Source organism: Acinonyx jubatus, chromosome X (assembly GCF_027475565.1).
Source record: "Acinonyx jubatus isolate Ajub_Pintada_27869175 chromosome X, VMU_Ajub_asm_v1.0, whole genome shotgun sequence".
NCBI classification, from domain to species: domain Eukaryota; kingdom Metazoa; phylum Chordata; class Mammalia; order Carnivora; family Felidae; genus Acinonyx; species Acinonyx jubatus.
The window spans coordinates 106,087,953-106,110,964 of NC_069389.1; the positions used below are offsets into that span (position 1 = coordinate 106,087,953).

The 23,012-nt window shown below is 41.7% G+C and overlaps 1 long non-coding RNA gene across 1 annotated transcript in view; it reads left to right on the top strand.

The window, feature by feature from the left end:
• Positions 1-3,010: 3,010 nt before the first annotated feature.
• The window catches only part of LOC106981593 (uncharacterized), an 81,412-nt gene continuing 61,410 nt past the window's right edge, over positions 3,011-23,012 (top strand). Inside the window, exons 1-2 of the long non-coding RNA XR_003418410.2 lie at positions 3,011-3,155; positions 8,605-8,833. This is a non-coding gene — a long non-coding RNA (uncharacterized LOC106981593). The remainder of the gene's footprint in view (positions 3,156-8,604; positions 8,834-23,012) is intronic.

Sequence of the window (23,012 nt, forward strand, 5' to 3'; positions counted from 1 at the left end):
GTGCCCCGCTGTGGGAATATTAGGAGGGGCCATGCTCAGAAGGTGGAAGACATCAGTGATGGGAACTTAGCTCCAATGTTCTTGGAGCCGCAGCCTCTGGGAATGCCAACCAACCCCCCCCCCCCCCCCCCGCCTTTTGGCCCAGTTCGGGGAATCTGGGTGGGTTAACCTTCACCCAGCTAGTTTACATTTCCTCAGGCAGGCTTGCTGAGAGATGGATGGTGCGTGAGCAATGGGGATGCCCACACCGCATTCCTTCCTTCTCCTAATGGCTCCCCTTTCTCCGTGTTTCACTTCGTGGCTGCTCTAGGAGGCTGTGGGTCCCAAATTATCTCTTTAGTCCATCTAAGAAAAACAATGGGATTGCCAGAAACACATTCACATTGAGGTATTTGAGATTTAATGGGACGTTCCCTGCATGCTTTGCCTTGTAACAGAGGAGACAGGAGAGAGCAAATCTTTACAGAGAACTTCGGGCACTGACATACAGCCTATGGCTGCCTTCAAAGACACATAGAAGTTTTGGGTTAGCACAGTCCCTGAAATCACCCTCACTTCACAGAGGAGGAAACTGAGACCCGGGTAGGGAAAGGGACTTGCTCATAGTACTTAAAGAGTTAGCAGCAGAGAACTCAAGTCTTTGTATCTTGTGGTTCTATCATCCCCTAGGATATTTTCCTTCTCTGCATAGTCAAGATCGGTTCATCACCCACTATGACTGTGTTTTAGCTCCTAGGAAGAGAGGAAGAAAAAGTACAGGGTAAGCCATTTTCTTTGTTTTTTAAATTCAAGTATAATTAACATCCAGCATTACATTACTTTCAGGTATACAATATAGTGATTCAATAATTCTATACATTACTCAGTGCTCATCATGAGCACCCATCAGGTGCACTCTTGATCCCCTTCATCTCTTTTACCCATCCCCTCAGGTAACCACGGATTTGTTCTCTATATTTAAGAGTCTGTTTTATTGTTTTGTTTTTCTGTTTTTTCTTTGTTTCTTTGTTTAATTTCTTAAATTCCACATTATGAGTGAAATCATGTGGTATTTGTCTTTCTCTGACTGACTTATTTCACTTAGCATTATATCCATCCATGTGTTGCAAGTGGCAATATTTCATTCTTTTTTATGGCTGGGTTTATATATATATATATATATATATATATATATATATATATATATAGTGGGTGTGGGTTAAATGGGTGACAGGTATTAAGGAGGGCGGTTTTCGGGATGAGCACTGGATGTCATATGTAACACATGAATCACTGGGTTCTACCCCTGAAGCTAAGACTACACTATATCTTAACTAACTTGAATATAAATAAAAATAAAAAATAAAAATAAAAATGGAAATCACTCCTCTACTTAAAAAATAAATAAATAAAGGGGCACCTGACTGGCTCAGTTGGTGAAGCATGTGACTCTTGATCATGGCATAAGTTCAAGGTCCATGTTGGGTGTAGAAATTCCTTAAAAATAAAATCTTGAAAAAATGTTTCAGGGATTTATGTTGAAATAAAGCAAGAGAATGGGCAGTGATAGGAAAGTGGCAGTTTCTAAAACATGCTAATTTGATTTCCCATGTAGTGGAAAGGCAGTTTTAGAGGGGAAGTGGGTTGCTGCTAGGCTAGGGAAGGTCTGAGACAAAGCCAATGAAGGAGGAACAGTGTCTGAAAGTTGCCAATTTGGGTAAAGGGCAAGCCAAAAGTATGTCTATGTATTCTGGATTGGCTACCAATAAAATTTAGCAGAATGGGATACAGAGGTACAATCCTGATCAGAATGTCCCTGGTAGAGTCACTTCTGTCTCTAAGCTGTGTCGCTCTGGCCTCTTTACTCAGTTCCACTTGCCTGACTTGAGATGTTAGGTTAGTCTCCCTGTCTCATGTTATTTGAGAAGGGCATCTTCTCTAGATCGACACAGAAATCTGAGAAAGGGGAACTGAATATTTCTAGACTAGTTCAGGTCAGTGCTGTCATTCTCTGAGGTTGGCATACCAACTGCTGGGAGTCGATAACAAGGCATTGCAATACACTCACAACTAGACAGAGGCAGCTACTCCAGCTGCCATCAGTCCATTGAAATGAGGTGTAAAGCAAAGACAGGTACATGTTCAGGCAAGTGATCACCACCAAAAGGTCTAAGACAAAGGGGAAACCCGGCCGTATACAGGAGTCCTTGGAATAGAGGAGCCCAGTAGCAGACTGGTGCCATGGAATAAAGAAGTCCAAGAAGCTGGCAACTACCTGTCCGTGGGGAGCAAAGCAAAGCTACTGAGTCTAGCTCTCTAGCCCCAAAGTGGTGTGACAGGTCTGAGCATTCTGGGAATTCAAGGAATAAGGAGTCAGGATGGAGACCAGAACAGATGCAGAGTATTATGAGCTATGGTGTTCACATAAGGACAGAGGGAAGGTCAGTCAAGGAGCAGTACCTCAGGGTTTAAGCTTTATCATGAAATTCAAGAGAGAATGGAGGTTATGCCCGCATCTCTGCCCGGTCCATGTTATGTCTATATCCTCTACTCCATACTCATTATGTCTATATCCTCTACTCCATACTCATTATGTCTATATCCTCTACTCCATACTCATTATGTCTATATCCTCTACTCCATACTCAAATTAGAAAATTGGGTATCATCCTTGACTCTTCTCTATTCATAATTACCAAATTCTATCTGTTCTATCTTCTGATGTTCTCTTAAAGCAATCCAATTATCTCCTGCCCTTCTGCCATTACTTAGTCCAACCTATCTCTCTCTCTCTCTCTTTCTCAGATTACTGCAATATCTTTCTCATTAGCCCCCAATTCTACTTTTGCTGCCCTAAAATCCATCTGTTATGCATTGAGTTGAATACTCCTCACCAAAGAAAGTTCATATGTTGAGGTCCTAAATCCCCATAGCTCAGAATGTGACTGTATTTGGATACAGGTTCTTTAAAGAGGTAATTAAGTTAAAATAAGGTCATTAAGGTGGGCCCTAACACAATTTAACTGGTGTCCTTCTAAGAAGAGGAAATTTGGACACAGGTAGGCACAGAGGGAAGACAATGTGAAGGCACAGGGAGAAGATGGCCATCAACAAACCAAGGAGAGAGGCTGCAGAAGAAACCACAACTTGATCTTGGACTTCTATCCTCCAGAACTGTGAGAAAATTAATTTTTGTTGTTTCTGCCACCCAGTCAGTGATACTTTGTTATGAAAGTCCTATCAAATTAATACACCATCATCCACACTGCCTTCAGAGTGACCTTTATTAAATGCAAAGTTGGTCGTGTTAGTTTTCTGGTTAAATCTCTCAGTGAGCTCCTGCTTTCAGTCTAACAAAGAACAACCAAAAACCCTGGGTATATATGTGTGTAAGCATTGGAAGTTGCAAAAGCAATCATCATCAGAGAAGCCAAGATTTTAAGAGGGATGAATCACTAAAGGAGAGTTATTTTTTCCTAGGGGACATTTGCAAATTCTGGGTGCATAGTAAGAGACTGAGAATCTGGGCTTTGGCTAGACAGAGGGCCCCTACTGGAGGACACAGGAAAAATAGCCTTTGTGGTTATTAGGGGCAGATTTGAGGGACCAAGACCCCAGTGAAAACAGAAATGGATTTAGTATCGTAGGTCAGGATTTAGTTCTTTATTTAAGGCTGAATAATATTCCATTGTATGTATATACCATATTTTCTCTATCCATCCATCTACTGATAGATATTTAGGTGTTTCCAAATTGTGGCCATTGTGAATAACACCGTGATAAACATGGGGTGCGGATATCCCTTCAAGGTCTTGATTTCAATTCTTTTGGATAAATGCCAAAAAGTGAGATTGCTGGGTCATATGGTAGTTTGTTTTTAGTTTTTTTGAGGAACCTGTATACAGTCTTCCATAGCAGCTGCATCAATTTACATTCCCACCAATAGTGTACAAGGGCTCCAGTTTTTCTACATTCTCACCAACATTTTTATCTCTCTTTTAGAATAGCTATTTTATTTATTTATTTATTTATTTATTTAAATAATTTTTAAAAAATTTTTAAAAATGTTTTTATTTATTTTTGAGACAGAGAGAGACAGAGCATGAGCGGGGAAGGGGCAGAGAGAGAGGGAGACACAGAATCCGAAGCAGACTCCAGGCTCTGAGCCGTCAGCACAGAGCTTGACGTGGGGCTTGAACTCACGGACTGTGAGATCGTGACCTGAGCTGAAGTCGGACGCTTAACCAACTGAGCCACCCAGGCGCCCCTAGAATAGCTATTTTAATAGGTGTGAGGGGATATCTCATTGAGACTTTGGTTAGCATTTCCCTGATGATGAGTGATGTTGAGCATCTTTTCATATACCTGTTGGTCATTTGCATGTCTTATTCAAGAAATATCTATTCAGGTCCTTTGCCCATTTAAAATCAGGTTATTTCTTTTTGGTTTTGTTTTCTTTTGGTAATTAGTTGTAGCAGTTTCTTGTATATTTGGGATATTATCTCCTTATCAGATATATGGCTTGCAAACATTTTCTCCTATTCTGTAGGTTGCCTTTTCACTGTGTTGACTGTTTCCTTTGCTGTGCAGAAGCTTTTTGGTTGATGCTGTCCTACTTGTCTATTTTTGCTTTTGCTGCTTATGCGTTTGCTGTCATATCTGAGAAATCATTGCCAAGACCAATGTCAGGAAGTTTTTCCTCTATGTTATCTTCTAGGAGTTTTAGATTTACAGGTCTTATGTTTAAATTTTTAATCCATTTTGAGTTTATTGTTATGTCTGATGTAAGGGTCCAATTTCATTCTTTTGCATGTGAATATCCTATTTTCCCAAAACCATTTATTGAAGAGACTCTCCTTTCCCCATTGTGTATTCTTGGCACAGTTGTTGAAGATCAATTGACTGCATACATATAGGTAATATGGTTTTTTTTAAGTAGGCTTCATACCCAGGGTGGAGACCAACACAGGGCTTGAATTCATGACCCTGAGACCAAGACCTGAGCTGATATCAAGAGTCAGATGCTTAACCAACTGAGCTACCCAGGCACCCCGGTAATATGTTTTGAAATTAGAAACTGATCCCTTCACAACTGCACCCAGAATCATAAAATACCTAGGAATAAACCTAACCAAAGCTGTAAAAGATCTGTATGCTGAGAACTATAGAAAGCTTATGAAGGAAATTGAACAAGATACAAAGAAAGGGAAAAACATTCCATGCTCATGGACTGGAAGAATAAATATTGTTAAAATGTCAATACTACCCAAAGCTATCTACACATTCAATGCAATTCCAATCAAAATTGCACCAGCATTCTTCTCAAAGCTAGAACAAGCAATCCTAAAATTTGTATGGAACCACAAAAGACCCCAAATAGCCAAAGTAATATTGAAGAAGAAGACCAAAGCAGGAGGTATTACAATCCCAGACTTTAGCCTCTACTACAAAGCTGTAATCATCAAGACAGTATGGTATTGGCACAAAAACAGACACAGAGACCAATGGAATAGAATAGAGACTCCAGAATTGGACCCACAAAAGTATGGCCAACTAATCTTTGACAAAGCAGGAAAGAATATCCAATGGAAAAAAGACAGTCTCTTTAACAAATGGTGCTGGGGAAACTGGACAGCAACATGGAGAAGAATGAAACGAGACCACTTTCTTACACCATTCACAAAAATAAACTCAAAATGGATAAAGGACCTGAATGTGAGACAGGAAACCATCAAAACCCTAGAGGAGAAAGCAGGAAAAAAACCTCTCTGACCTCAGCCGCAGCAATTTCTTACTTGACACATCTCCAAAGGCAAGGGAATTAAAAGCAAAAATGAACTATTGGGACCTCATCAAGATAAAAAGCTTCTGCACTGCAAAGGAAACCATCAACAAAACTAAAAGGCAACCGACGGAATGGAAAAGATATTTGCAAATGACATATCACATAAAGGGTTAGTATCCAAAATGTATAAGGAACTTATCAAACTCAACACCCAAAAAACAAATAATCCAGTGAAGAAATGGGCAGAAAACACGAATAGACACTTCTCTAAAGAAGACATCCAGATGGCCAACAGGCACGTGAAAAGATGCTCAATGTCACTCCTCATCAGGGAAATACAAATCAAAACCACACTGAGATACCACCTCATGCCAGTCAGAGTGGCTAAAATGAACAAATCAGGAGACTATAGATGCTGGAGAGGATGTGGAGAAACAGGAACCCTCTTGCACTGTTGGTGGGAAAGCAAACTGGTGCAGCCACTCTGGAAAACAGTGTGGAGGTTCCTCAGAAAATTAAAAATAGATCTACCCTGCGACCCGGCAGTAGCACTGCTAGGAATTTACCCAAGGGATCCAGGAGTGCTGATGCCTAGGGGCACTTGTACCCCAATGTTTATAGCAGCACTCTCAACAATAGCCAAATTATGGAAAGAGCCTAAATGTCCATCAACTGACGAATGGATAAAGAAATTGTGGTTTATATACACAATGGAATACTACTTGGCAATGAGAAAGAATGAAATCTGGCCTTTTATAGCAATGTGGGTGGAACTGGAGAGTGTGATGCTAAGTGAAATAAGTCATACAGAGGAAGACAGATACCATATGTTTCACTCCTATGTGGATCCTGAGAAACTTAACAGAAGACCATGGGGAAGGGGAGGGGAAGAAAAAAAAAGAGGTTAGAGAGGGAGGGAGCCAAACCATAAGAGACTCTTAAAAACTGAGAATAAACTGAGGGTTGATGGGCGGTGGGAGGGAGGGGAAAATGGGTAATGGGCATTGAGGAGGGCACCTGTTGAGATGAGCACTGGGTGTTGTATGGAAACCAATTTGACAATAATTTTCATATTAAAAAAATTAGGAAGTGTGATAACCCTAGCTTTATTCTTGCTCAAGATTGCTTTGGCTATTCAGGGTCTTTTGTGTTTCCATATGAATAGTAGGATTTTTTCTTTATTTTTGTAAAAAATGTCATTAGGATTTTCATAGTAATTGCATTGAATCTGTAATCAGTTTGGACAGTTTGGACATTTAAATAATATTAAGTCATGTGATCCATGAACATGGGATGTCTTTCCATTTATTTGTGCCTTTTTAAATTTCTTTCATAATTTTTTTTTGTACTTTCCAGTGTATATGTTTTTCACTTCCTTGGTTAAGCTTATTCCTAAGTATTTTATTCCTTCTGATGCTACCATAAGCGGGATTGCTTTTTTAATTTCCTTCTTTTTAAAAGTAGGCTCCATGCCCAATGTGAGGCTTGAACTCATAACCCTGAGATCAAGAGCTGCATGCTCTACTGACTAAGCCATCCAGGTGCCCCTTAATTTCTTTTTTGGATCGTTCCTTGTTAGTGTATACAAATGCAACTTATTTTCATATACTGACTTTGTACCTTGCAACTTTACTGAAATCATTTCTTAGTTCTAAGTGGGGTTTTTTTTGGTGGAGTTTTTAGAGTTTTATATACATAAGAACATGGCATCTAAAAACAGAGATAGTTTCATTTCTTTCTTTCTGATTTAGATGTCTTTTATTTCTTTTTCTTGTTTAATTGCTCTGGCCAGGACTTCCAGTACCATGTTGAACAGAAGTGGCAAGAGTTGGTGTCCTTTCCTTGTTTTCATCTTAGATAAAAGCTTTCAGTTTTTTACCACTGAGTATGATGTTTGCTGTGGGCTTGTCGTATATGGTGTTTGTTATGTTAAGGTAAATTTCTTGTATGCCTAGTTTGTTGAGAGTTTTTTTTTTTTTTATCATGAAAGGGTGATGAATTTTTGCAACTATTGAGATGATCATACAATTTTTAAGTTTCATTCTGTTATTATGGTGTATTGCTGATTTGCATATGTTGAGCCATCCTTTAATCTAGTGATTAAGAAGGTAAGTATAAAGTCTCAAAAAAAAACCCAAAAAACAAAGTGGTGTTTTGGGCAGTCTCACTGTGCTGAGTAGATAAGAATTAGAGTTCAAGATCTGCCAATGGTAAGGGCTTCATTGAACACACAAGATTATCAGCTGAAAGTTCTGCACAGTAATGCTTTAGAAGCAGGGGCAAAAGAGAAGTAGAAGGGCTTTACCAACATTGAACCTGGCCTTGATTCAACTTAGTCACTGATTCAGTAAAAATGGTCTGCCCTTACTTGATCTACTTAACAGAGAAAAGAGTAAATTCTCTCTGAGGGAAGATAACATCATCTAGAGTCTATATATTTATTTATACTCAATTGGTTGACATTCATTCAAAATTTTCTAGGAATTATAAAGAGACAAGGGCATATGACTTAAAACCTAAAAAACAAAAACAAAAACCAGACAATAGATACAAACCCACAGGTGGTCCAGATGTATAAAGAATAGGATACAAGGAATTTCTAATAACTATATGTTCAAAAAATAAAGGAAGAGATGGGAAAATATATGAAAAGAAAAATTCAATCCAGTCATTAGAATCCATAAAGAATCAAATTAATATTTGGCCCATGATTAGCAACATCAATAGAATGCAGCATAAGTGAAGTTTTGCTGGTTCTAGGCATATTCTTTAAGAGCAATGGTAGTTTTTACTCTCTCTCTCTCTCTCTCTCTCTCTCTCTCTCTCTCTCTCTGTCTTAGAACACTCATTTTGGGGAGTCCAAATGAGAAGTTTGGCTCCCCTGCTGGACACATCATGTGGAGAGGAGAGTCTCTGAGATTTTATGTACAGGAAGAGAGGGATAGTCATCGCAGAGACCCAGTCGAGCGTCTAGATGACTCCAGTTGCCATCTGACTCTAACTGCATGAGAGACCCTGAGTAAGACCAGCAGAAGAACTTCCCAGTGGAGCCAGCTAATCCACAGAACGGTGAGAGAAAACAGATTGATGTTTTAGTCATTAAATTTTGGAGTAGTTTGTTAGGTGACAATAGATAATAGAAATACTCTCCTTCCTAATTGCCCCATAGCCCATACTATGAGGTAGGGTCATGGACATCTGACATCTGACCATCCCTGAGCACACAAGGCTAGATTTCCTTGTTGGAAACCTGTTCAAATCTCTGTGAAAAAGACTTTGTTCCTGTATCATCCACACTTCTGTGTGAGCCAAGCCTCACACAGATACCATCCCAGAAGGTATTATTCCAGGTCTTCTCTTGAATTGTGTAAGAAAGACTTCAGTTCCAGATCTTGGCAATTCTGGTATCAATGGGCAGGTGGGGAAACCTCTCTGGCTGACTCATAATCAGTAACTCAGATAGGTGGTCTCCTCCCTCTACATGCTTGCCTGTCCAGAGGTTAATAATTGCTCAATAGTATTGCCTTTCAAGGGAACCATATCCACCCACCCACCACCACATACCCTTACAAGTCCTGGTTTCGCTCAAAAAAATCTCCCATATGAATGCATGATATCATCCTGAGGTTTGCATCAGATCGAGTTCAGGGCACATCCCCTCTCCCCGGCATCACTGTGCTTCAGACTTAGAAGACATATTGCCTCTGGCTTTATTTACTTATTTTCATTTTGTTAACATTTCCACCTGAACAGGTCCTGTGAAAATGTTAATTTGCTGTCATAATAATTTTAAAGTACATTTTGGATGTAGCTGCTGAGCATATCATCCAAGAAGACCACTTGTATAAAGCAACCCACCTTATATTGTTTTATTTACAACGCACATCCTTATGTTATAAATCTAGCCAACTCAGTTATCCATCCAGGCTACTGAAAGGGCAAGGTGGTGTAAATAATCTAAAACGTAGGAGAAAAGGTCATTTATATTTGTTTTGGGACTGTATGATAGATTTTTCCAGCGGCAGCAGGTGTTCCTAACTATGATTGTGCTTAGGCTAATACTAGAATTAGCGTTCACACTCTGAGCATATACCTGTCAAGAACATGTTGGGTATCTGAGCAGGGAGAGCTGACCAAAGACTCAAGAAGGTGTCTGATGTAAAATTTGCCTGCCAAGTCTTGAATCCTCTTTTTGTAACTGATCTATCAGACTTTCCGTATGAAATGAGAGCTGTTCCTCAATTTGACAGGCTGCATACCAACCCTAAAGATGCCATCATTTCTGACATTCTCAAAATCTCTCTTTGTGATTCGCCTCCAAACTCTGTTGTCCTTTTCTTTCGTCATGAGAGAACCTGGGCTGCTGTATTAATGCCTCCATTGCAACGTCTGTCCCTGATGGATTTTTGTGGCCAGATGGGAGGCTTGATAGGGAGGCCGGGAAGAATGCGCTGGAATCAGCCATGATACTTCTTTATCCCGATTACTCCTAAATTCCCATCCCTGGCTCAGACCTCTCTCAGAATCTGGTGCTGTGTCAATCTGCCTATTATCTCCCCCTGAATGTCCCACAGGACCTTGTCCTGAACTTCTCTTCCTCACTCCCTTGCAAACCAACTTCTTCTATGTTTTTTGCATCGGTGGCAGGTACCACTATCCACTCTTCACACTTCTTTGTCTTTCCTCATCTTCTCCAATTCTTGCTTTTACCCCAGTTATCACTTCTGTCCACCTACCTCTCTCCACCCTCTCTTCCACTCAGACCAGGGCTCTATCACCTCTCGTCTGGTCTACTCAATCATTCCCATAACAGGCTTCCTTGCATGGAATGTTGCTCCCTGCCGCCATCCATCCTCCACAGAGCAAAGACAGGGAAGAGTTGTTCTTTTTTTTTTTTTTTAATTTTTTTTCTTAACGTTTATTTATTATTGAGAGACAGAGAGAGACAGAGCATGAGCATGGGAGGGGCAGAGAGAGGAGGAGACACAGAATCCGAAGCAGGCTCCGGGCTCTGAGCTGTCAGCACAGAGCCCGACGCGGGGCTCGAACCCACCAACGTGAGATCGTGACCCGAGCCGAAGTCGGACGTCAACCGACTGAGCCACCCAGGCGCCCCTCCTTTCTTTTTTTAAATGTTTATTTGTTTTTGAGAGAGAGAGCAAGCGGGGAAGAATCAGAGGGAGAGGTGGACAGAGGATCCAAAGCAGGCTCTGTGCTGACGGCAGAGAGCCCGACGCTGGGCTCAAACTCACGAACCGCGCGATCATGACCTGAGCCAAAGTCGGACGCTCAACCGATTGAGCCACCCGGGCACCCCAGAAGAGTTGTTCTAATATACATATCTCATCAAGTCACTCCTGTGCTTAATGCTTTCCCATTGCCCTTAGGGCAAGGTTTAAAGTTTGAACTCCTTGCCTCCTCCACAAAGGCCTTGCACAAATGTGACCCCTGCCAACCTTTCTAAGCTTTATGTCATGTGTCTCTTCCCTTTGGTCTCACCACTTCAGCTGTGCTCTATTTTTCTCAATCGCAGGCATGCCAGGCTTTCTAGTCTCTGGGCCTTCGTCGAGGTCCTTCTCTCAGCCTGGAGCACCCCTTCACTTTCCTCTTCGTCTGAGTCCTCTCCATTTCTTCAGATCGGGACCAAAATGCCAGCGACTCAGGGCAATTTTTTCTGACACTCTTGGTGTTCATGTCTCCCTGTTTTATGCTCTCCTAACCCCCTGGACTTCTTTGTGGCTCTCCTCAGACTGTGGGTGCCACAAAGGGATAGGACATAGATGTTTTTTTCCCTGCTCAAGTTGTTAGCACAGTGGTTGGAACAGAATAGCAAGCAACTCAGTAAATACTTTCTCACTGGTTGAATAGGTCCTACCTGGCCTCCCTTCCTCCAGGCTCTTTCCTTCCAACCTATCCTTTCTAGCACCCCTAGAGTGGTTTCCACGCCTGGGATCTGAGGCACAGCTCCACTCAAGTCACATTTGAGCTAAAAAAGAATAATCAGTTTCCCCCTTGCTTACAGAATGAAGTCCAAATGCTTTTGCATGATATGACGTCAAGATCGTCTGTGATTTGATCCTAAACTTCCCGACCAACCTTAGTTGTCTGCGTTAGCTTCTGCTTACAAGAGTCTACATTCCAGTCAAATGAAATTGCATGCGCTTTCCTGCCCAGGTGTCTCGGTTTCTAGTCTCTGTGTCTTTGCTTGTGGAGATCCATCCATCTGGCAGGCCCTCGCGGCATTTCTGCCTGGGTCCTGCCTCAGAGCTTTGTCCTCTGTGCGGTGTTTGCAGTTCCCCTCCCAGCCGGAAATGACCATTTGTTCCTGTGAACATCGCTGTCCTCTTTGCTTCTCTTGTGGCACCGATCTACTAGATTGTAAACCGCGGGAGAGAAGGACCAGGCCATTTCTGCGTAGCTGACAGGACTCAAGTGACACGACAGGTGTGGGGCCTATTTGCAAGTCTACGCTCGTTTCATAACCTTGTACCAGAAGTGTGGGCCAAGGACTAGCTGCCTAGGTGTCATCAGGGACTTGTCAGTAATTCACAATCGCAGGCCTACCAGACTCACCAAATCAGAATCTGCATTTTAACAAGATCCCCAGGTGATCTACGTGCACATTAAAATTGAAGAAGGCGTGCACTGTCTTATTACACAAGGGAGCACACATCCTCAAAAAAAAAGACAAACACCACATCTTGTGATTCAGTGCTCTCAGACCTGGTACCAATTTACAGACCGGCTGCACAGCGTGCGTCTCTGCTTCAGCATTACCAGCCCAATTCCATCTGGCTCTTAGTTCGGGACCCTCCCCTTCTCCAACAACACGGTTCAGAACCCCATCCTAGGTAAGGGAAGCCATTTCTCCTATTAGAGATCTGTGAACGCGCAAAGCTGGCCCCAATCAGGGAGAGAAGCTGCCATTCTTTGCAGCTTGCCTTAATCAGAGCAGTCTCTGGCCAAGCTGTGAGTCAGGCCTTGTGTCCTCTGTTAATCATCAGTGAAAGGAATGCCACGGAGTGATGTCAAGTGAGTTTTAGAGCAAGCCACTCCTAGAAACATCTGAGCTGGCAGAGGATCGTGATTGTGAATACGGATGAGGGGAACAATCGAACGATTTGAATGAATCATGGTTTTAAGTGTCTCGTACAAAATGTATTTGTATTTGATCTAAAGAGGCAAACAACTAAGCAATGCTTTGGCTTCTTAGGTTTCAGAAAAGAGGTCGTCACTCCATTTAAAGGACTTTGTCTCCTGAACCTTCTCTCTCCCCAGATTGAACAGGAATAGCCTTCTCTTCTTCCCTAGGCCCTACTTAATTATCGCCACAGTCCAAGTGTTAGATCCAGCGCCCACCTTGCCTGCAGATGCTGACGGTCCTGTTGAGCAGATCCTCTCACTTTGCCTTGCGCTGCGGAGAAACGTGGTAATTGGCAAGGCCCTCAAGTTCAGGCAAAGCTCATACCGGGAAGCGGCAAAACCCGTCGATTTTGCCTTGGGCACGCATTTGCTGAGGAATGACTGTCCCTCAAGCCTCCTCACTGTCCTTTGAGCTGCCTGGCTTCTCATCAGAGCCACACCCAGACTGAGCCGGGAGTGGCTCCAGACTGGCTTCTGTCTGACACTGAGAAAGAGAGTTATAACTGTCCTTCTGTCACCGAGACGACAGAAAAAGCAGGGCTTGCTGGCAAGCGTTGTTGCAGGCCCCTGACTGTGTGCACTTAATCAGAAGTGTCTGTTGTCAGATAAGGCTTTGCCAAGCAAAGAAACAACTGTTTTGCATCAGAAACCGAATGATGACAAACAGGCCACTGATGAAAGCTAGCCTTCTCATGAGAAAGTTGCCCCTGGACAAAATGGTGAAATAGACTCATTTTCTCTTCAATGATTTCTTCTTTTGCTGGGAGTATCAGTCAAGGTTCTGTAAATAAACAGAACCAACAGGATACACACACACACACACACACACACACTCCATCTCTTTCTTGAGATATTTTATATATAGAAAATATAAACCCATTATACGTTTATGTACGTAATATAAATATAAAATATCTTGGGAGATATTTGAGGGAATTGGCTCACATGTTTGTGGGGGCTGGCAAGTTCAAAATCTGTAGGGTAGGCCAGCTGGCTGAAAACTCAGGCGGGATTTCTACGTGGCAGACTTGAGGCAGATCTCCTTCTGTAGTAGACTAAGGCAATTTTGGCATTTCAACTTCATTTCGTATAGGCCATTTTTGGTCCATGTTTCACCCAAACAAACAAACAAACTCCTAGAGTGGGCTACGGCCAGCTGGCCTTTCTGCTTATCCGAGGTCATTGGTCTGGAAATATGATGGGGTTCCCTGTCGAATTAGAAGCCGGGAAGGGTAGACGGGGCTATTTGATGCCGCCAGCATGCATAGCGGGAATCTCTGGGGCAGTGTTGAAAGAGCCAAACTCCTAGGAGAGGTCCATGGTAGGCAGTGACTCAAGAGTTATTCTAAACTCTTCCTTTGCCTTTGAAGCCGCAATAGTTTGGCCCTCCCTGTTCTGTACCGCCCTGTCCTGCAAGGCTGGCCAACTCCTCTGAATTGGAAGAGTACTCACTGGTCTCTTCGTGCTGCTCACGGCTCTAGGGAGCCCAAGGGAAGATCCGATTGGGCCTGGATGCCCCCTTGCCTTGCCATGACCCTGAGACGCAACCAAAGATCTTCCGTTCATCTCACTTCTACTTTGTGCCACTCTGTGCTGGGCCCGGGGCTTCAGAAAAGAATAAGACGTAATCTATGCCCTTGAGGAGCTCACCACGAGGAGCTCGTCAGTGATTTCAGGCAAGGGGTATAAGAGGAGACCTGCCTTCCTCCCTGGGTGCTGATGTTCCCTCCCCTTTCTATCCTTTTCTCCAAAACCCAGTGACCCTTACATCCTCCCTCTCGGCCACAGGCCTTTGTTGGCATTCTGGTGTCCCACGGTTCTGTACTGCAGTGTACTGGGAAGGCTTACCTTCTCCTTGCTCCCAAAATAGGTCTGCCCTACTCTACCATGTGTTCAGACCTTGTTCTTAGCTCATGGGTCATTGGCCAGTACTCTGATAAAGCGGAGTGACAACATGGTATGAATAATTGATACTCTATCTAAATTCATTCATTCAACCAACAAATATGTGCCAAAAGCCTACCATGTACCAGGCCCTGTGCTAGGTGCTGGGTATAGAGAGGTAGGTCTGACATGGTTCCTGCCGACAATGAACTTATCATCTAGTTAAGGACACAGACCAACAAGTAAACACGGATAACTGCCACACAATGTGAGGCATGCAATAATAGCAGTGTGCTGTGAACAGTTGTGACAGATGGAAAGAGTAACTCTTCTTGCCTAAGAGAATGGAGATCAGGGAGAGAGAAGAGGATGAGTTGCTTCTACAAAAATAAGTAGCAGTTCACCAAGTAAACAAGGCAAAGGAGACTTTCCAAATAGAGGAAACAGCAGGAGCAAATACATAACAATGTGGTCATACACAGCCTGCTGGGAGAATGGAGATAAGTCAATCCAGTGTGGCTAGATGTGATGCAGTGCATGCCAGGGATTGCACATGTATGAAGGCTATGATGTTTCAGGCGACAAACCTTGGGCTTACTGCTAAGAGCAACAGGGAACTATGGACATTTTTGTTTTCTGGTAATAGCTTTATTTTTATTTAAAATTTTTTTTCAATGTTTATTTATTTTTGAGAGACAGAGAGAGACAGAGCATGAGCAGGGGAGGGGCAGAGAGAGAGAGGGAGACACAGAATCCGAAGCAAGCTCCAGGCTCTGAGCCATCAGCACAGAGCCTGACGCGGGGCTCGAACTCATGAATGGTGAGATCATGACCTGAGCCGAAGTCAGACACTTAACAGACTGAGCCGCCAAAGTCAGACACTTAACAGACTGAGGCACCCAGGTGCCCCATAGCTTTATTAAAATATAATTCATATTCCATGTAATTCACATATTTGAGTATACACTTTGGGGTTTTGGGCATATTCACAAGGTTGTGCAGCCATCACCACTATCTAATTCCAGAACATTTTCATCACCCTAATAAGAAATCCCATACTAATTAGGAGTAACTCCCCAGTCCCCCTATTCTCCAGCCATTGGTGACCACTGATCTGCTTTTTGCATCTCTATATTTGCCTATTCTGGATACTTCATAGAAATGGCATCATACAATATGTGGTCTTTTGTGACTGACTCCTTTCATTTAGCATCATGCTTTTGAGGTTCATCTATGTTGGAGCAGCTATTAGTACCCCATTTCTTTTCATGGCCAAAGAACATTCCACTGTATGGATGTACCACATTTTACTTATCCATTCATCAATTGATGGGCATTTGGCTTGTTTGTAATGCTTCTGTGAACATTTGTGTGCAAGTTTTTGTATGGATATATGTTTTTAGTTCTTTTGTGTATATACCTATGGGTGGGATTTCTGGATGATGTGGTAACTCTATGTTTAACCTTTAAGGAGCCACCAGACTGTTTTCCAAAGCGACTATACAATTTTACTTTCCTACCACCAATGTAGGAGGATTCAAATTTCTTTCTATTTTTGCCAACACATATCATCTTTCTTTTTGATGATAGCCATCCTAATGAATGTGACATGGTATCTTGTCATTTTTCTTTGCATCTCCCTGATGACTAATGATGTTGAATATCTTTTCATGGACTTAGGAGCCACTTGTACACCTTTTTTGGAGAATTGTCATTCAGATCTTTGCCCAAATTTTTGTTGGATTGTCTTTTTATTATCAAATTATAAGATTTCTTTGTTCTGATACAAACCCTTATCAGATATGATTTCCAAAAATTATCTCCCACTCTGTGGGTTGTCTTTTCACTTCCTTGATGGAATCCTCTGAAGCATAAAAGTTTTTATTTGGGCGAAGACCAATTAATCACGTTTACATTTTATGGATAGTGCTTTGGCTATCTATATCTAAGAACTCTACCCAACCTGAGGCCATTCAGCCGTAGCCCTAAGGAAGAGTTTAAAACAGGGAAGTGAAATGTGAGGTTTTACAGGGTAAAAAGATCAATGTAGCCATTGCATGCAGGAAGGAAGGCCTTTGTAGGACAAGTCTGAAAGCAGAGAGACTAGTTAAAAGGCTCTGGAAGTAACACAAGTGAAAGATGATGGAACTATGAATGGGTTGTTGAAAACCCAGTGAAAATGAAGAAAGTTGGATGAGTTTGACATCTATCTCAAGGCCATTTCCATTCTCATAACACCAGATCTAGGAGAGTGTAAGTAGAAAGGGAAAATAATATTTTAAAGAGATATTACTTTGGAGGCGCCTGGGTGGCTCAGTCGGTTAAGCATCTGACTTCGGCTCAGGTCCTGATCTCACGGTTTGTGAGTTCGAGCCCCACGTCGGGCTCTGTGCTGACGGCTCAGAGCCTGGAGCCTCTTTCGGGTTCTGTGTCTCCTTTTCTCTCTGCCCCTCCCCCAACTTGTTCTCTGTCTCTCAAAAATAAATAAATGTAAAAAAAAAATTTAAAGAGATATTACTTTGGAGCAGCTGCAAAGACTTGGTGTCTCATGGGAGAATTGGAGTATGTGGAGAGGAAGGGAGAGGAGCATTTGGGTCTGAAATGCTGGTAGGATGAAAGCACATGACACAGAAGGAGCAAAAAAGTGGGGACAGGTTGTGGGGATAAAGGAGAAGGAAGAACACTTTGGAAAAAATTAGTTTTGAAAAGCCATGGAGACATCCAAATAAAAATGCCCACTAGCAGTAGGAAATTTAGATCTGAAGCTCAGGAGCAAGGAAAGGCTACAAATGTAAGAAGACAAAAGACCTTTCACATTTAATATTTGGGTTTAAATGTGTTCAGTGCTCTGGAGACATCTTTGGTGCAACCGTTTTCAAAAACCATGTTTGGTCCTTTGTAATCTCTAATACTTATCTGCAACCCCAAGAAGAGTTTTTGTTGTTGTTTGACATTTTTTGGTTTGTTTTTGTTGGGAGAGAGTTGAGTGGAGAATGGTCATAAGGGCAGGGCCATAGAGAGACTAGGCAAAAGAGTGAGAGATTGGCACGAAATTGAGATCACAAAGGAAAGACAGCACATAAGGCCTACAAGAAGCTTCTTCCATAACCAGCCTCCTAAAATTGCGATGGGGTGTTGGGTCAGTGTAAAGTATCATGTTAAGGCTCCCCATCCACCACCTCCAATTTTTAGTGAAAGGATCACTTAGCTTTATACATACATGTATCTGACTGTGTCTCACTTGCTTTGTCTTTGTCTTTCGCTGTCTTAGTGTCTCTTAGGTTTTTTTAATTAATCTGTCCCACAGGGGAATTTTTTATTCTTCATCAGGTCAATATTTCATCTTTGGGCTGACCCGTGTTTCTCCAAAAGGCTGGCAGCTCTCTCTGAGAATGCAAAAGCCAGTTGCCCCAAATAGCTCTGGACTGCCACTAGATGGCAGTGTCTGGGAATTTTGCTAAACTGTCCTAGCCATTCATGACTGCCTGATAGCTGAGTGGAGGGGAGTTTCACTTGGTTATTCCGCCTTGACTGTGCCGCAACCAGTTGCTAACAAAAGGCATTAGACCTTGCAGGATCCCTTTGTCCACCACCAAAGGAAATTCGTGTTTGTAAAACACATCTGGAAAAGCCTGCTCTGTAAGTGGGTGTTTTCCCCCCATCACAATTCTCACCCAAATTCCTAGCCATATAACCTTCCCCTGGAGATCGTGTTATTCCATCTTTATCTGTTGTTTGGTTTGGTTTTTAAGGTAGATTCATTTCTCCCTCCCTCCCCAGCCTGGTTAGCAAGCCTGGTCGATCCTTTTGCCTCGCTTTCAACATGGGCTTGTAGAATCACATGCTGTCAAGGCCTGAAGGGTTCCTTATACTTCATTGCAGATGGGGTGTCTGAAGCACATAAAAGAGCAGAAACTTGTTCAAGGTCATATAAAGAATTTGGGGCAGAGTATATGGGTCAGAGGCTGTTGATATATTTGTAATAATCAACAAAACAACCAGAAGATCATTTTGATCCACTGGTTGTGCTAGCATGGCTAGATGCCTGGGGAAGGGGAAGGTGGCAAGGGATACATGATACCTGTTCTCCAGGCACTTAGAGTCTAGTTGGAGAGACAGACTTACCCACAATAAAAAAGAAATAATGCTTTCTAAGACTAGGTGGTGTAAGAGCGGTGCTGATGTGTGTGAGTGGCTCAAGGATTCAGAGAACAGAGAGCTCTAGGGAGAAAGGGGTCCACCATGGATGAGGGTGGAGGGGTAGAGAATTGGGTGAAGCTTGGAAATGGGAAATCCAACAATTCCAACTATTCACGAGTCAAGGCCTACATCTAAAGTAGAGGGTGATGGTCAAAGAGAGGTAGAGATAAGGTTAGACTGGTAGACTGGCACTAGACTGTTCAAGCTCTTAAATGTCAGGCTAATTTCCTACTAATGCTGAACAGGAATTTGCAAATACTTTCACTCTTCAGATTTTCTGTTTTCAGTGGAAACTTTCCACTAAGTTTGATTCCCCTAGAAGATGTCTCTTCACTTTGCCCAACTTTCCCCCATTAGTCTCAGCCACTGAGAGATGAAGTTGAATTGAGAAGTGAGGCTGGTGCTTATTTCCACTGCCTCTGTTTCTTAGCAACATAACCAAGAGAGAGCTGAACAATCTCCAGCTTTAAATCCCATTTACTTTGTTTTCATCTCCCACCCAGTCAGAGGAGTCCGGGTACTCTCTGCATCCCACAGATCAGATGTCACAAGAGGATTTCCAGGAGGGTTGGAGAGCTCTTGACAGCTAAGCAACATCTATAGGTAAGTATGACTTCATACAAGCTCCAAAAGAGGTCTCCAAACAGAAGGGCTCTTTAAAAGCAGCCGAAACATGGGAGCAATCTGAGAGTCCTTTCAGATTGTCAAGAGCTCATCAGTGCCCACACAGTCTGACTGGCAATATTACAAAGCTAGACTAGCCTGCTCTTTCCCCTTCTGAACTCCTGCTTCATATTCCCAAATGGCTTGAGGTCTGTTTTTCTACCAGGAACCTTCCATCCAGTTTTACTCCTGCCATTTGCTGCCTCCTATTTCCCCCCTGGAATGCTATGCCTTAAATCTTGGCTTCTACTTGGTTCAGGGCCTGGCACATAGTAGGTGCTCAATAAATGACATTCTCTTCCTTCAGAAGAGCCTTGGAGATTATCTAGGCATTAGACTCTGTGGAGTCACTTCAGGAGCCACTGAGGTACAAGTCTTTGGAGAGCAGGCAGGCTGCAGGCCCTCAGGCCTGATTCAACAAAAGGAATTCTATTTGTATATGTTAATTTATAGTTTGGACTTCTGTATCAGATTTTGTTTTGGAGGGAGAAAGGAATGTTCTCACTGATACAATGTCTTCATTTTCTAGATGAGATCAGTGAGGCCCAGAGCCACTTTAAGTAGAATCAGGAAAACAATCTCACTTTCAATAGCAATAAAAATAATAAAATACTTATGAACAAATTTAACAAAGGAAGTGGAAAGACTTGTACACTGAGAATGATAAAACACTGAGAAAAAATTAAAGAAGACATTGATAAATGAAAAGACATCCTATGCGTTCATGGATTCAATGACTTTATATTGCTAAAGTGTCCATACTACCTTAAGTGATCTATGTATTCAATGCAATCTGTATCAAAATTTCAATGGCATTTTTTTTTTACACAAATAGGTAAGAATCCTAAAATTCATGTGGAAATAGAAAAGACTCTGAATAACCAAAGCGTCTTGGGTCAAGAGAGCAAAGCTGGAACATCACACATCTTCACTGCAACATATATTACAAAATTATGGTAATCAAAACAGTACAATACTTGCATAAAAACAGACATCTAGATCAAGGGAACAGACTAGAGACCCCAGAAATAAATTCATACGTTTATGGTCAACTGATCTTCAACAAAGATGCCAATAATACACAATGGGGAAAGGAGAATCTCTTCAATAAATGGTATTGGGAAAACTGGATATCCACATGCAAAAAAATGAAACTGGACCCTTATCTTACATCATACATAACAGTAGACTCCAAATGGATTAAAAATTTAACTCTAAGACCTGAAAATGTAAAACTCCTAGAAGATAAGAAAGAGGAAAAGCTTCTTGTCATCGGTCTTGGCAATGATATGACACCAAAAGCACAAGCAGCAAAAGCAAAAATAAACAAGTGGAACTATATCATACCAAAAAGTTTCTGCACAGCAAAGGAAACAATCAACAGAGTGAGAAGGCAACCTATGGAATGGAAGAAAATATTTACTAACCATATATCTGATAAAGAGTTAATAACGAAAACATATAAGAAACTCCTACAACTCAATAAGAAAAAAATAAATAACCCAATTAAAAATGGGCAAAGCAATTGAATAGACATTTATCCAAAGGAGACATACAAATGATTAACAGGCATAGGAAAAGATGCTCAACATCACTGATCATCAGGGAAATGCCAATCAAAACCACAGTGAGACATCACTTACACCTGCTAGAATGGCCATTATTAAAAGACCAAAGATAGCAAGTGCTGGCAAGCATGTGGATAAAAGCGAACTCTTCTACGCTGTTGGTGGGGATGCAAATGGCTCCGTTTACATTATGGAAAGCAGAATGGAGGTTTACTAAAAACATTCAAAACAGAACTACCATACAACCCAGCAATCCCACTTCTGGGTATATACCCAAAGGAAATAAAATCTGTGTCTAGAAGAGATATCTGCACTCCTGGCAGCATTACTCACAGTAGTCAAGATGTGGAAACCCTCAATGTCTGTCAATGAATGAATGGATAAAAAAGAAAACTTTGGTATAAATATACCATAAAAAATTCTCCAGCCATAAAACAAGGGAAATTCTGCCATTTGTGATAACATGGATGCTGAGTGAAATAAGCCAGACACAGAAAAAGAAAAACTGCATTATCTCGCTTATATGTGGAATCTAAATAATCAAACTCATAGAAGCAGAGTAGAATGGTGGTTGCCAGGGGCTGGGGGAGGACAAACTGGGACGATGTTAGTCAAAGGGTACATTTCAGTTATTCCAGTTGAGTAACTTCTGGAGATCTAATGTACAGCAATATAACAATACTGTAAGTTGAAATTTACTAATAGGGTAGATCTCACCAAAAAAAGAAAGAAAATGGTAACTACATGAGGTCATGGATATGTTAATTAGTTTGATCGTGGTGGTCATTTAACAATGTATACACATATCAAAATATAAGTTGTATACCTTCATTTCTATTATTATTCCTATTAATTATTATAATGATTCCTATTAATGTCAATTCCTATTTGACATTCATACCTCAGTAAGGCTGAAAAAAAAAAAAAAGAATTCCGGGGAATCTTTATCTGTGTTCATCACTGGCTTTTACAAACTGTGGATCTTATAAGCCCCAGGGTTCAGTGGAAATGCCTCAAGTCTCACCAAGGGAACTATTCTAAATTCTCCCCCACCTCCTTATCCAAGCAGCTCCCTTTTTACTTTGTAAACATTACATTGTAATTCTACATAGAGTTCATTTAAACAAAGACTTCCACTGCTAAACATTGATTGCCTCTCACCATGGATCAGCTTAGACCTGAATACTGAAAGGACAAATACCTAGACATCAAAATGGAAAGGAAATTTCCAAATCAGGGAGCAGACTGACTCCAAGGGACCACCTCAGAGATGATTTTCTAGACTGATGAACCAACCAGATGCATCTGAGATAGGAAAAAAACTAAAAGACGTTGTTATTGGTGCCATGGCTTTACCTGTGAGGCAAAAAGGGTGCAATCAAAATGAGGGAGCAAAAGAAACAGGTACAGTGATGTTAAACTAGTTGATAATTATATTCGTGGGACCTGTGAGACTTTGAATATTCTCTGTCTGAAAATAACCAAGCCAAGGCTGTCATGGATAGGGGCATGGGTAGCAGGAAAGTGCCATTAAATTTCCTACTTGGTACCACTCCACCCTTCCAATTTTAATCTTCCTCATTTTCAATTGATAATAAAAATCCCTGTTCTGGTGCCTCACAGATATTGAGGTAAGAAACTAAATGTAAAAGAGCTAAGGGAACTTTTAAAGGGTGTGTATATGGTAGCTACTATTGTGGTCGAAGTGTTATCCCTCTGCTTTGTTATAAAGTTGATATGTAGGTGTAAACTTCAATGGCCGAGAAGGGTTCTCTGCTCTTGACCCATCA